Source organism: Macaca thibetana, chromosome 5 (assembly GCF_024542745.1).
Source record: "Macaca thibetana thibetana isolate TM-01 chromosome 5, ASM2454274v1, whole genome shotgun sequence".
Taxonomy (NCBI): domain Eukaryota; kingdom Metazoa; phylum Chordata; class Mammalia; order Primates; family Cercopithecidae; genus Macaca; species Macaca thibetana.
Window position 1 is genome coordinate 67814659 of NC_065582.1, and position 15356 is coordinate 67830014.

Sequence of the window (15356 nt, forward strand, 5' to 3'; positions counted from 1 at the left end):
AGGGTACTAACCACTTAAGTTCTTTAACAACATAAGTTCATTTTTATTATACAGTTTCACACCAGAACTGCTGGTAGATAAGTTCTTCATTTAAATCCTTGGGTTCTTTCAGTGGCCATTTGGTAATTTTTCCCTTCAGCAATGAAATAGGCCTTTGTTGAAATAGCGTGTTACTTCCTGCAAGGCAGCTTGGTAATGGAAAGAGAATGGACTTTGGCTTCAGATAAACTTCAGCTCAAATGGACTTGGAGTGAGCTAAATAATCTTTCTTATTTGGGAGTTCTGTATCTTCAGATTGGAAGTAACAATTACTCTGTGTTAAGTGGTCTGAATGAAAGTATCTAATGAAACATTTTGGACATGATAGCTATTCAAATGTTAGTTTCCTCCTTCCTTGTTGGCTTGGCAAAGGCTTCCCATGCAACTGCCCAAACTCAGTATGACAGATTGCTTTTCTGAGATTGCTGCTTGATTACTTTGCTTTCCTTCCGCTTTTGTTGGATTTCCACTGTTCTTTTCTACTTTCACTTTTATATTCTAATTTTAACACTCCTGCTTTTGTCTTTTTATTTTTGAGTTAATCCAAACGTGTATGACCCATCTCCACTTACTACTACATACCATCATAAAATATATCTACTTTACAACCTTGTGTTTATAAGAAATTTTTGAATGCCAAAGGAAAATTTGTTTCATGATTTCAGGGAAAAATAGGTTTGGAAGATTAAGAAGAGGTTCAGATAATGTGATACATTCTATTTTTTTTTTTTTTTTCCAGACAGAGTCTCACTCTGTCACCCAGGCTGGAGTGCAGCGGCATGATCTTGGCTCACTGCAACCTCCACCTCCCAGGTTAAAGAAATTCTTCTGCCTCAGCCTCCCGGGTAGCTGGGACTGTAGGCATGCGCCACCACACCTGGCTAATTTTTGTATTTTTAGTAGAGACGGGGTTTCACCGTGTTGGTCAGGCTGGTTTCAAACTCCTGACTTCAGGTGATTTGCCCACCTTGGCCTCCCAAAGTGCAGGGATTAGAGGCGTGAGCCACCGCACCTGGCCTTACTTTCTGTTCTTAAAAGAAGAGTCAATTTGAATCAGCATGTTAATCTGGATGATCTGTCTAAAAATAACCTAGTTCTCAACAAACTATTTGAGTATGCATTCTCTTTATTGAACATCAGTTGCTTTGTCTGACCAGCATCCTTTTATTTCTTGGAGAAATGCACTTTCCTGACCCCATGCGATTCTAGTGAGCCAATACATTTGAGTTGGTCTTTGTAAAAGTGTGTCCAAAGGAATTCTAATATATTTCTACTAGAATATAAAGTCCATGTCTTCTCAACCTTTGTAGCACCCACTGAGACTGGTAGTGTACCTTGTGAATAAAAGGATGAATGGCCTATTATAGCATATCTGGTGAAAGAATTAATGGGTGGAGGCCAGGTGCGGTGCCTCACGCCTGTAATCTTAGCACGCTGGGAGGCCAAAGCGGCCAGATCACTTGAGGTCAGGAATTTGAGACCAGCCTGGCCAACATGGTGAAACCCCCGTCTCCACTAAAATTACAAAAATTAGCTGGGCATGGTGGCACACACCTATCCCAGCTACTCAGGAGGCTGAGGCTGGAGAATCACTTGAACCCAAAAGGTGGAGGTTGCAGTGAACTGAGATTACACTACTGCACTCCATCCTGAACAATAGAGCAAGAATCCATCTCAAAAAAAAAAAAAAAAAAAAAAAAAAAAAAGGCCTGGGCACCGTGGCTCATGCCTATAATCTCAGTACTTTGGGAGGCCAAGGCAGGCAGATCATATGAGTTCAGGAGTTTGAGACCAGCCTGACCAACATGGTGAAACCCTGTCTCTACTAAAAATACAAAAATTAGCCGGGCATGGTGGCACACACCTGTAATCCCAGCTACTCGGGAGGCTGAGGCTAGAGAATCACTTGAACCTGGGAGCCAGAGGTTGCAGTGAGTCGAGATTGTGCCACTGCACTGCAACCTGGGTGACAGAGTGAGACTCCATCTCAAAAAAAAAAAAAAAAAAGGAAAAAACTGGGTGGATGAGTGAACAAATGAAAGTTTCTCATTTTATGTACCATATGTCTGCTGTACAATTTGTCTGTGTAGAATTTGGTGTACCCAAAAATTATCCTGGAAGGGAATAAGATGAAATATTAAGAATGGTTATCTCTGAGTGGTAGGAGTCTGGGAAAAGTTTTTTTTTTTTTCATTTTGATATTTTTTCTTTATGAACTTTCCAAATCTTCTGTAAGGCATGTGAATAGCTTTTATTGTCAGAAAAAAGTAAAAAAGTGTTGTTTTCTTTTTATTGTTCTGCCACACTTAGCTATTTTTTTTATTTAAGGGAATTTTGACTTTCAACTACATTTAACAAAGACATTTGTTTCGTTGTTTTTCAAGATTCAAACTGGAAACCACTTATCAGTTAATATGTTGAAAAGATTTTATGTATTGACAGCCGAACACTAATATGTCAAATGTAGTGCAAATTTCCCTCGCATATGTTTTATTGGAATTACAGATTTTTAAGTCCATTAGACTATCCAGTCCATCTCTGGCTTCCTTGGATATTGAAAAGAGCTCTTCATTTGACTCTGATCGTATCATTTGTTATGTCCAGGAAGCTATATGTGATCTCTCATATTATTATTATTAAGCTTTTCCAACGTATTTAGAGGAATAAAAAATTATCCGTTTTTGGCTTATCAAAAATACAACAAATTAGAGGATAAGTCAAGGAAGGGACATTTTCATTTCACTTTACTCAGACTATGCATATGGCTCTATCTTGGACACATCACTGATGCCCTTGGATCTGTTCTCATCTATGAAAAGAAGATTCATGCTCATTGATAGAAATCTGTAGGAAATTGTACTGTTTAATGTCTAAGCAATAAATACAGTCTAGAAAAGTTATTTGTCAATTAGTCTTCTACAAATAAAATAAGTAGACTTTGCTTTAGTGAATTAAACTAATTGTCATGTAAATAACTATTATAGGGTTGTATAGTAGGCAAAACAATGGCCTCTTTTAAAGATGTCCATGTTCCAATCTCTGGAAACTGTGAATATGTTGCCTTATGTGGCAGAAGGTTTTTTGCAGCAATGATTAAATTATGGATTTTGAAATAGGGGGGTTTTCCTGGATTAGCTGGGTGAGCCCAAGAAGGAGGCAGGAAAGAGAGAGAAGTGAGGATGACAGAAGGAGAGGTCAGAAGAGAGATGATGGCCAGTTGTGGTGGCTCACACCTGTAATCCCAGCACTTTGGGAGGCTGAAATGTGCAGATCACCTGAGATCAGGAGTTCGAGACCAGCCTGGCCAACATGGTGAAAACCCATCTCTACTAAAAATACAAAAATTAGCTGGGTATAGTGGTGAACACCTGTAATACCAGCTACTTGGGAGGCTGAGGCAGGAGAATTACTTGAAGTGGGAGACAGAGATTACAGTGAGCCGAGATCGTGCCACTGCACTCCAGCCTGGGCCACAGATCAAGACTCCATCTCAATTAAAAAAAAAGAAAAAGAAAAAAGAAAGAAGAGAGAAGATGCTATGCTGCTAGCTTTGAAGGTGGAGGCTACAAGTCAAGGGATGTAGGGGGTCCTTAGAAGCTGGAAAAGGCAAGGAAATGCATTTTCTCCTATAGCCTCCAAAAAAAGTCACCTTAGAGACACATTTTAGACTTCTGACCTCTAGAACTATAAGATAATAAATTTATGTTGTTCAGAGCCAGTAAGTTTGCAGTAAGTTTGCCTTGGTCTGGACTGCTGTAACAAAATACCATAGACTGAGTGGTTCATAGACAACAGAAATTTATTCTCACAGTCCTAGAAGCTGGGAAGTGCAAGACCAATGCACAAGCAGATTTAGTATCTGGTGAGGACCAACCTCCTGGTTCACAGACAACCATCTTCTTGCTGTGTCCTTACATGGTGGGAGGGAAAGAGAGTTCTCTGAGGTCTTGTTAATAAGGAGCCTCAGATTCCCATTCATGAGGGCTCTGCTCCCACAACCTAATCACCTCCCAAAAGCCCCACCCAATACTATTACATCGGGAGTTAGGATTTCAACATACGAATTTTGCAGAGACACAAATATTCAGTCGATAAATAGAAAACTTATATAGATTGCCAGATAGAATACAAGATGCTTAGCTAAAATTGAATTTCAGATAAACGATGAATACTTTTTTTAATATAAGTGTGCTTAATTTGTTCCGAATATTGCCCAGGACATACTTATAGTAAAAAGTTATTTGTTGTTTATCTGAAATTCAAATGTAACGACATATTTTTTTAAAAATAAATCTGGCAACCATAAACTATTATAATGCACCCTGTTTATTCCTTTATGTATTAATTTTGATCTCCAATTTTATTTGTGAATTTTTCTTTTAAAAGAGTGCTTGTGTTCAACATAAATTATGTTTGGGGGATTATTTATAAAGACATTTTTACCTGAGAAATCCTCATTGCAGCATAAGGGTATGTCGTTGAAAATACTGTGTAACTATGGCCCTTTTCTGTGCTAGTAGGAACTTGTTCTCTGACACAAAAGGGAAAGTCTGTAGATAACATCTCTTAATTTTAAAGCTGTATGGGCTCTGAAATATTTTCTAGTACAGGAGGAAGGAGAGAAAGAGAAGAGCGAGGGCTTGCAAAGCCAAATGATTTCAGGGTCCAGGCCAATTACAAATGAGTGAAGCTGGTCAGATATAGGACCATAGAAAGTAGGGAAGACTGTGGTGACCCATGTAACACATGCCTGTGGCTGACCGTCATGGTTACTACTTGCGACCGTCACTACGACAGTTACTACTGTTACTACTTGAGACTGTAATTATAAGACTTACTACTGTGACTGTTTGAGACAGTAATTACGAGACTGAACAAAGGATGACGAACGCAGCAATGAAAACTTCAAAGAAACTGTTTTAAAGGAAGGAACCAGGGGAAGAAGAAGAAGGTTCCCTGCTTCTAGTGAGCAAAGGCAACAGCCCTTTGTATTTATTGGGTAGAAAGAGCAGGGAGAAGGAGGTAAAAGTGGGTCAGCTGCTTGATTGATCACAGGTTCACGTTATTGCTGACAGGCTTCAAATGTGCCTAATCACAAGAAACACCTGTGCCTGGGTCATGCCTCCCCTCAGCGTTCCTTCTGGGAGGCAGACGCAGTTTGTCAGTTTGCCAACATCCTGCTTTCATGAGAAACAGTTTGCTGTTTACTCATATAGCCTCCAGTGGTATACTGAGTTCATCACGGCCCTCATTCTTTTGGCCTTCAACACACGCCCTGCCAAAATGATTCAAATATTGTTAAAACTCTTTGAGAGAAAAATAAAACATAGCTTGCTAGCCTGTTTAGTTCCTCTCTCATAACCTCTGTCACCCTCGATCCATCCAAATAAACTCTCATTCTAAGTAAACACGGTGTGATTACCAAGCAAATGCAGCCTTCTGAGTTCTTCAGTCTCTTTCGGACAGATTACTGATCCCAAACTCTTCCCAGAGGGTCTACTGAACAGAATTCAGCTTTATCCAAACTCTTGCAACTTTTAAATGTGATCCACTGCCCGGCAGCATCAGCATCACCAGAGAGCCACTTAAAAATGCAAATTCCCAGGTCCTGTCCCAAACGATTTGAATCAGAAACTAGTTTACAACCCACTCCAGCAATACCTCCAGGTGATTCTTTTTCTTTTTCTTTTTCTTTTTTTTTGAGATGGAGTCTCACTCTGTCACCCAGGCTGGAGTGCAGTGGCGGGATCTCAGCTCGCTGCAACCTCTACCTCTTGGTTCAAGCGATTCTCCTGCCTCAGCCTCCCGAGTAGCTGGGACTACAGGCGTGTGCCACCAAGCCCAGCTAATTTATTGTATTTTTGGTAGAAATGGAGTTTTGCCATGTTGGCCAGACTGTTCTCCTGACTTGAAATGATCCGCCTGCCTTGGCCTCCCAAAGTGTTGGGATTACAGGCATGAGCCACTGCTCCCAGCCCCCTCCAGGTAATTCTTATACACATTAAAGTTGGAGAAGCCTTGATCTAAATTTCTCGGAGAGAGAGATATACCCAATCTTATCTAGCTCTAGGATTCCCTGGTCTGTTTTGTGCAAAATGTGCTGGGAGATGTCCTCACTCCCCTGTTCCCACAGGGCAGTGCTAACTGCATGCTTACAGATTTCCTGAGTTAGGTGGAATTTCTGCTATGTGCTAGGCATTGTGATTGGTGCCAGCAAAGTTCAACACGAGGTACTTCCGTACAGTGTTTGCTAACTTGGTGTTCACTCATTTTGTGGAAGGAGCGCTTTCAGTGACAATCTAATCTTGAGGCATATTTTAACATCATGATTTTATAAACTCATAGACAATTTTAAGAACAATTTCAGGTAAAGAAAAAATTGAGTGGAAAGTACACAACGTCTCCATATACCTTTCCCCCACATACACAACCTCCTCCACCATCAATAGCCCTCATCAGTGTGGTACATTTGTTACGGTGAAACGGTATTTGTTACCTGTCTTTTACAGATGCCTATGTTACAAGGTACAGACAGATTGAGTAATTTGTCCAAGTTTGCACAGCTAGTAAGCCAGAGGACCAAGATTCATACCCAGACAGCCTGACTCCAGAGACTGTACTCTGTGCTGCTGCTTGTAAATGGGAATTCATTTCTATGGCGAGTGTATTCTCTTCACTCTTAACACTAAACCAGGTTATTGCCTATCTGTCTGTGAGGATCTTAACTTTCCTCGTTTGATTACTTTGCCATCTGATATCCATATAGAGAATAAAGCTGCTCTTATTAGATTATCCAAACTCAATTTCTCATGCTTTAATCTGACACACAATTAGAAGTATAATGATGAAGTAGGGCTCATTAATGCAAAGAGACATATGAAGTCTGACTACAATTCCAAAGCTAGCGTATAGGCAAGAGTGAGGTTGATATTGAGCTTTTATCACAAACAATAGGAGGAGTTGGACGTGCAAAAGTGGCCCTGGTTCTTGATGGAGAGGCTTTTACAGAATATGTTATTTGTACTACGTTGGCCACTCTCCATTAGCCCAGCTCCCAGGGATGCTGCACCCATACCGTTGATCCACTCCTTAATCAAATAAATGACTTAAGAGGAAAAGTTTCTGTTTTGTATCTATTCACTCTCACCCTGTTTGCTTCTTCCTAAAGTTGTCTAACAAGGAAGGCTTAGGCTGTTTCAGAGGCAGTAGCTTCAGCAGAAGTGGGAGAACACCAGATGATGCTGACTGTCCTGTGAGGTGATCATGGACAGCCTAGGCTGCAAGGTGGTATCATGTAGGCACATTTCTTTTCTTTGTCTTATTTTTTTTTAGACATGGGTCTCACTGTATTGCCCAGGTTAGTCTAACTCCTGTACTCAAGTGATCATCTCAGTTCTGCCTCCTGAGTTACTGGGAGTACAGGTGTGAGCTACTGTGCCTGGCTCAAGCATACATTTCTCTAGCAAGCAATATAATATTATTTTGAGATAGTATTTCAGTGGTAAGAGGCCCCTAAGATGGTCCCCAGTGATTCATACCTCCTGATATTTAGGGCCTTATGTGATCCCCTCCCCTCGAATGACTTACTTGTAATCAACAGAATACCTCAACATTAAGGGGATGGCACTTCTGCTATTGGATTATAAGAAAATATAACTTTGATCACGCTAGCGGACTCCCTCTCTTGCTGCATTTGATAAAGCAAGTTTCCATGTTGGGGGGCCCACGTGGCAAGGAACTGAGGGTGTTCTGCAGCCAGTTGCCAGGTCAATATTTACGACCTAAATCTCTATCTCAAAGGGAATTGAAGCCTGACAACAGTCACAGAAGTGAGCTTGTTGAGCTTCCTTTGCTGAGCTTTTACATGAGACTTTAGCCCTTGCTGACATCTTGATTGTAGCTTTAAGAGAGACCCTTAAGCAAGCCCTGTTAATCTGTGCCTGGATTCCTGACTCACAGAAACCATGAGATAATTAGTGTGTGCTGCTTTAAGCTGCTAAGAAGCAAAAGATGACTACTGCAACTTTGAGCACAAACTCTTCTCAGGTGAGCATTACTTATAAATCTCATAATTCGCTAGACTATTCTCATCTCAATGATAGTATAAATAAAATTCCTGTTTGCCTTTTTTCCCCAACATTTGGGAAACTTGGTGTTGCTAACACCAAGTATGGTGGTGTGCGCTTGTAATCCCAGCTACTCATGAGGCTGAGACAAGAGGATTCCTTGAGCCCAGGAGTTCAAGTCCAGCTTGAACAACATGGCAAAACCCTGTCCCCACAAAAAAATACAAAAATTGGCCATGTGTGGTGGCACACACCTATAGTCCCAGCTACTTGGGAGGATCACCTGAGCCTGGGGAGGTTGAAGCTGCAGTGAGCTGTGATCATGCCACTGCACTCCAGCCTGGGTGACAGAGTGAGACCCTGTCTCAAAAAAAAAAAAAAGTTTGATAATGGGAGTTTCCTTTAATTTTTGTTTCTAGTATTACTAATAAAAATTAGATTTGTAAGAAGTAAAAATTTATAAGAATTCAGTCATTTGTATAAGTATTCTTTGCGAACCTACTATGTGCCAGGTTCTATTTTAAGCACTGGAATAATGTAAACAAAATAGAGCAGGTCACTTGGAGCCTATATTATAGAGACAGGTAGACAATAAAGTAATAATCAAACAATCAACAGTGCCTGGTAATGAGAGGTGATACAAAGAAAAGAAAAGACAGGTGAGAGAGGGTGGCCAAGAAGTTACTGTGCAGTGATGTGATCAGGAGAGAGGCCTTTTTGATGAGGGGGCATTTGAGGAAACCTGAAAATGTGAGGAGTCAATAATTAAGTAAATGGCCCAGGCACAGTGGCTCATGCCTGGAATTGCAGAACTTTGGGAGGTTCAAGCGATTCTCCTGCCTCAGCCTCCCGAGTAGCTGGGATTATAGGTATGTGCCACTATGGCCGGCTAACTTTGTATTTTTAGTAGAGACAGGGTTTCTCCATGTTGGTCAGGCTGGTGTCTAACTCCCAACCTCGGTCAATTTGCCTGCCTTGGCCTCCCAAAGTACTGGGATTACAGGCGAGAGCCACCGCACCTGGCCATGACATACCTTTTAAAATAGGAGATATTTTAAAATATCGCTTGAACCTCCCAAAGTTCTGCAATAGGTTGCAACTTCAAAGTTGCAAGCCCAATGTTCTAAGTAACTTTCCTGGCCTCTAGGAAAGTTTTGGCATATAGACCCAGAAATAACTTCCCAGACACGTTAGGTCTTTTGCATATCTGGATACATGATTAAAGTAAAAGTATAAAGAAGTGGATGTCAAAGGTTTTTTTGAAAGCCCAAAACGTCACACATTTTGAATGTCATTTCTGATGTGGTTCAGGGCATGGGCTTTGGCCTCAGACAGTCTCGGGCTTAGATCTTGGCTGGGGAAACTGTGATGTCCTTGACACATGATCTTACCTCTTGTCTTAAGCAGCTCATGCTGCTATATAATAAAATACCACAAAGTGGGTGGCTTACGCAACATAAATTTATTTCTCATAGTTGTGGAAGCTGGAAAGTCCAAGATCAAGACACTGGATGGCGGAGGGCCACCTTCTTGCTATATTCTCAGACGGTGGAGAGACAGCCTCGCTCTTGTGTCTCTTTTTAGAAGGGTACCCCTATGACCTAATTACTTCCTAAATGCACCACCTCCTAATACCATCACACTGAGGATTATCAGGGGATTATTTTGAGAGAAACACAAACATTGTCAATAGCACCTCTCTAAAATGCAATTGTTACAGCTGATGCTCATAGAGCAATTACTACATGCCAGACACTGTTCTAAGATGTTTGCATTTATTAATTTATTTAATCTTCACAATTCCCTTGCACTCCACTTTACAGATGAGCAAAATGAGGCAGAGGTTAAGTTACTTTCTCAAGGTCACATGTCCATTTAAGTGACAAGGTCAGGATCTGAATGGAGGCTATCTCATTCCAAGTCTGTGTGCTTAAGTCACACACTGCTACCTCTTGATAACAATTTCTACCTCATAGATAAGCACTCAGCACAATGTGAGACACGAAGCAAGCCCTCACTAAATATTTGTTGAACAAGTGACTTTGCAAAGTCATAGTAAATTATAACATAGCCAATAGAATATTTGTATACTCTGTTATGGCTAAATAACTCAAATTTTCATCTTTTTAGGTTCTTTGGTGTGTACAATAGCAGCTTGGCAAATCTATTTTCCAAAAATAACCCTATTTTGATAGGACCATTATATTATCTGTAAAATTCTATTGTGATGAGCCCACGCTGATGCCTAATCGTCACCTCTTACATTTCTAAATGATTACAGACTATCTGATCACCTGTTTTAGATTTTTGTCTGCAATCAGTATAAAGCTCTTCATTTTCTTTCTTTCTTTCTTTTTCTTTCTTTCTTTCTTTCTTTCTTTCTTTCTTTCTTTCTTTCTTTCTTTCTTTCTTTCTTTCTTTCTTTTCTTCTTTCCTTCTTCAGCTTCACTTGACTGTTTTTTGTTTTTGTTTCTGTTTGCAAAGAAAGTGGTTTAATCATTGGATTGGCCCAACTAGGAGACAGGAGGAAACCTCAAATCCATCCCCTCAATGACTTTGAGCTTGTATTTTCAAAGGTTTGAGAGTGGGCGGAAGTGAAGAGATCATTGATTGGTTGAAGAGTTCAGGGTGGAGACATGGGGCAGGTAGATGAAGAAGCTGTAATCTCATGCTGATTCTGTTCCTCTGTGTGGGTCTTTAATCTGATTGGCACCAGATTTTGCTGAATTCAGGCTCTCTCTTCATTCTATTTAGTGTACTACAGTATTTGCCTTCTTTGCATATTTTGGAATTTAGGGGAACTTCTGGTTCTCTTCAGGATCAAAATTGTGTATACTTCATTAGTGATGAAGACCATCAAAAATTTCCCATATAATGTTAATTTTTTCTTAAAGCAATGAGATGACTATATTGTGCTTGAAGAGCATTTGAATTATGCAGCTAGCAACTGGCTCCTATTTCAGGCCATAACTCTGTATCAAATTGTGGGTCTGATCCAACATAAAATGAGATTACTCATCTGTCAGAGGAAAAGCTCCAACAGGAAAATTTAGGTAGGATGTGAGTCATATAATGTGACATTCTTCTGCCCTGTAAATAAATCCTATTTAACTAAACCATATGTTTTAAAGGAGTTTAAAAAATGAAAATGTAAAAATGTTCATATATCTAACCCCTTGACCAATTATATCTTTCATATATTTGAATTTCTCAGAGTTATACTTGGACTTTAAGAATAAGTCAGTGATTTTCTTTGTGGCAAGCTTTTCCCACTGCATTTTTTCTTTAATAAATAATTTGTGATCATTTAAACACAGCAAAGAAACTGAGTTATGTGTACTTTTGTTGTTGTTGTTGTTGTTGTTGTTTTGTCTGGATGGTATCGCCTGAATCAAAAGTTGGTAGTAAAAGTTCTGAAATGTTAAAGTGTATAGTCCATTATCTCCCTTCTTAAAATTTCTAGGAGTCAATTGGATTCTTAGAAGATGAGAATTAAACTTCATGACTTCAGTGGTCAAGTTAGCATTTTATCTCTGCAGTTTACTTTTAAAATAATGATAACTTGCTTCTATTGGGAAGTTTCAGTTCAACAGCTAGAATTGGCCAGATGCAGTGGCTCACGCCTGTAATCTCAGCACTGTGGAAGGCTGACAGGGGAGGATGGCCTGAGCCCAGGAATTGGAGACCACCCTGGACAACATAGCAAGACCTTGTCTCTACCAAAAAAAAAAGAGAGAGAGAGAGAGAGGAAGGAAGGAAGGAAGGAAGGAAGGAAGGAAGGAAGGAAGGAAGGAAGGAAGGAAGGAAGGGAGGGAGGGAGGGAGGGAGGGAGGGAGGGAGGGAGGGAGGGAGGGAAGGAGGAGAGAGAGAGAAAGAGGGAAAGAGGGAAGGAAGGAAAGGAAGGAAAGGAAGGAAGAAAGGAAGAAAGGAAGGAAGGAAGGAAAGAAAGGAAGGCCAGGTGTGGTGACATGCACCTGTGGTCCTACCTATTTTGGAGGCTGAGTTGGGGGGATCCCTTGAGCCAAGGAGTTTGAGGCTCCAGTAAGCCATGATTGCACCAAAAACAATAACAACAACAAGAAAAACAAACAACTCCCCCTCCCCCAAACCAAAACCAAAAAACCCCAGCCAGAATCAGGGTACTACTGAAATGGATTCAGTTTTGGTCACAGAACTTTCGAGTTGTACCCTACCCCTTGTTTCTTTTCTCTTTTTGCTTTTGGTATGCTGAGGGCTACAGATGAGTCACAAAGAAACTGCAAAAGATGGAGGTGGTAGGAGAAAAAAACAAGAGAGAGCAGACCTTGTTGTCTCTTAGGGGAACATTAGCCTCTTATCTGAGGGTTTAAAATCTGTGAGTATGTGTATGTATATGTAAGTGTCTCTGTGTGTGTTTGTGGAATCTAGATAGACTTACATCTCCTTGTTAAAACTAATAAATATTGAGTCTCTTAATTTTCTGTATCATTTAATATCATCTGTCTTCTTGCAATGTTGTTTTTTCTTGACTTTAGTGAGCTTCTCAAAGTACCTTTTTCTCTTGACTTTAGTGACTTGTTACGCTTCTGTTTGTTTCTACCTCTTTGGATATTCCTTTTCAGTTCCTTTTGGGGAGTCCTCTTCTTCAGTTCACCTCTTAAGTGCCAGTGTTTCATGGGATTCTGTCCTAGAAAATGTCTCCTTTTATACACTCGCTTTAGTTTTCCACTTCTGTGGTTTTTGCTGATGACATCTAAATCTATTGTACCAGCCCAGACCTCTTCTCTGGGCTCTCAGTGTCTCCAGATATTCCAGGGACATTTCAAATTCACTGTGTCCACAACTGAACTCTATCTTTCTTCTAAACTTGTTCTTCCTTGTGTTCCCTTGAGTGAATGGCAATACCCCAGTAACCAGTAAACCAGAGTATCATTCTTGATTCCTCCCTCACCACACCCACTCCTTCTCATAAATCACCAAGTCCAGTTGTGGCCACCTACTAAACACTTAACCCATATGTTTTCTCCAATTTCATTGTCACTACCATAATTCAGGCCACTATCATCTTTTGCCTAAATTATTGTTATCAGCCTCCAACTTAACTTTCTAGCCTCCGGTGTTGCCCTCGAACAGTTCATTTTCCACATCTTGTATGATGCTTCTAAAACACAAGGCATGGTGGCTTGTGTCTGCAGTCCACCCACTGGGGAGACAGGTGGGAGAACCACTTGAGCCCGGAGTCCGAGGCTGCAGTGAGCTATGACTGCACCACTGCACTCCAGCCTCGGCAACAGAGTGAGACTCCGCATCCCAAAAAGAAAACAAAACACAAATCTAACAATGCTACTTTACATATAGCCCTCCCATGGCTTCCCATTGCTTTTAAGATACATTGCGAACCCTGTACCATGGTTTACAATGCCTTTTCTGATTTAGTTCCTGTCTATTTCCTCAGACCCATCTTTTAAAACTTTCTTATTTAATCTTAAACTTTCTTGAATTATTTTAAATTTCTCAGAAGTACCAAGTTCTCTCTTAACTTCAGCCATTTGCGTTGGGGTTACCTGCCTGAAAGACTTTCCCCCACATTTTATGCTTGGCCAACTCCTAAGCATTCTTCAGTTTGCATCTCAGAGAAAGCAAAAAGCCTTTCCTAAAACCACAGACCCGCTTAAACCCCCACTCTGTGCTCCTGAGGATTTGATACTTCCTCTATCTTTGCATTTATGGCATGGATTAAAGTGGTCTGCTTGCCTGGCTGTGTCTCCCGTTAAGCTCTGTTGTAGTCACTTTTTAATCCACACTGCCTGAGCCTGGAATATGGAAGGAGCTTAGTAAATATTGAACGAGTGAATGAATGAATGAACGAATGAATGGGAGAAGAGCGGGAAAAGGATGAAGATGGGAACACGTTTACCTGGAGCCACAAGCCTAAGTGGTACTGCCTAGCAAGAGTGATCTTCATGGCCACCTTTGCATTCCTTCCATGTTCCAGGCACTGTTCAAAGCAACTCCCATGCATTTAATTTTCCCAACAACCTGGACTAGATGAGGATTCTGATGCTTAGATAAATAAGGTAACTTGATGAAGTCAGGCATTGATAAGTTTGATGCTTTCTCTTCTTTAGTGGGGAAGCTATGCATGTTTAGGACATCTAACAAGATAGACTAACTAATCATATATTGCATATAGGTAAGACCAATATGACTATAACAGACTTCCAGGGTGAGCCTTCAGGTTCTCTGAAACTAACAAATAAATACATTAAATCTTTAAATTAGAAAATATTTTATTTAAAATTAACATACATCTTTGTTATGAGAAAATTGTTTTCAATTTTTTTTTTTTTCCGGATAGGGCCTCACTCTACCCAGGCTGGAGTGCAGTGGCACAATCGTAACTCACTGCATGCAGCCTTGACCTCCTGGGCTCCAGCGATCCTCCCACTTCAGCCTCCTGAGTAGCTTGGACTACAGGGGTGCATCACCATGCCCCACTAATTTTTAAAATTTTGTGTAGAGACAAGGTGTTCCTATATTGTCCAGGTTGGTCTCCTGAGCTCAAGCAATTCTCCTGCCTTGGCCTCCCAAAGTGCTGGGATTACTCAGGTGTGAGCCATGGCGCCTGGCCAGAGAAAACTGTTAAACAGGATTAATTACTCTATAGAACCTTTAGTTGACATTATATAAATGAAATGTGGAACATTTCAATGAAACTACCTTCTTTTCTTTAAAATAGTTTCAAAATCTCCTTGAGAAGCATAGAGGGTGTTTCAGTCATCTACAATAATGTGAAGGACACCAAAGTCAGCTGAGGTGAGGCAAAGAACCAAGTACGATAGAGCCAGGCTAGTGATTTAAGATGCATAAAGACATTTGTTCAGAATTGGAAAATTTTACAGAATCCAAAAAAACCTCACAACATATCTAGCCATCCAAAATATATTTCACAAGCTTCTCAGTGCACTCAATTTTTCTTTAGGAGATTAGTCAATGTTTTGGTAATCAGGCTTTGGGAAGCCAATTTAAAACTCTGCTTTTCACAGAGAAGGTGATCAGTGCATATTTGTTGATGGAATGGCTTTAGATGGCAACACTTTGAGCTTTACCCTGAAGGAAATACATGCTGGTTGATTAACATTGTGTAAAAATAAATTCATAGCAGTTAGAACTCAAAGTAATTACATGAAATTTAAACCAGTGAAGATATTAGAGTGGTAGGACTTTTCCCCCTTAATTTTATGGAGATGCTGTATGTTTTTTCATAGATAG

The 15356-nt window shown here is 40.3% G+C and overlaps 1 protein-coding gene across 1 annotated transcript in view; it reads right to left on the reverse strand.

The window, feature by feature from the left end:
- Nucleotides 1–15356, reverse strand: part of LOC126955751 (signal peptidase complex subunit 2-like) — a 705796-nt gene that overhangs the window by 300321 nt on the left and 390119 nt on the right. The gene's annotated exons all lie outside the window — the stretch shown is intronic.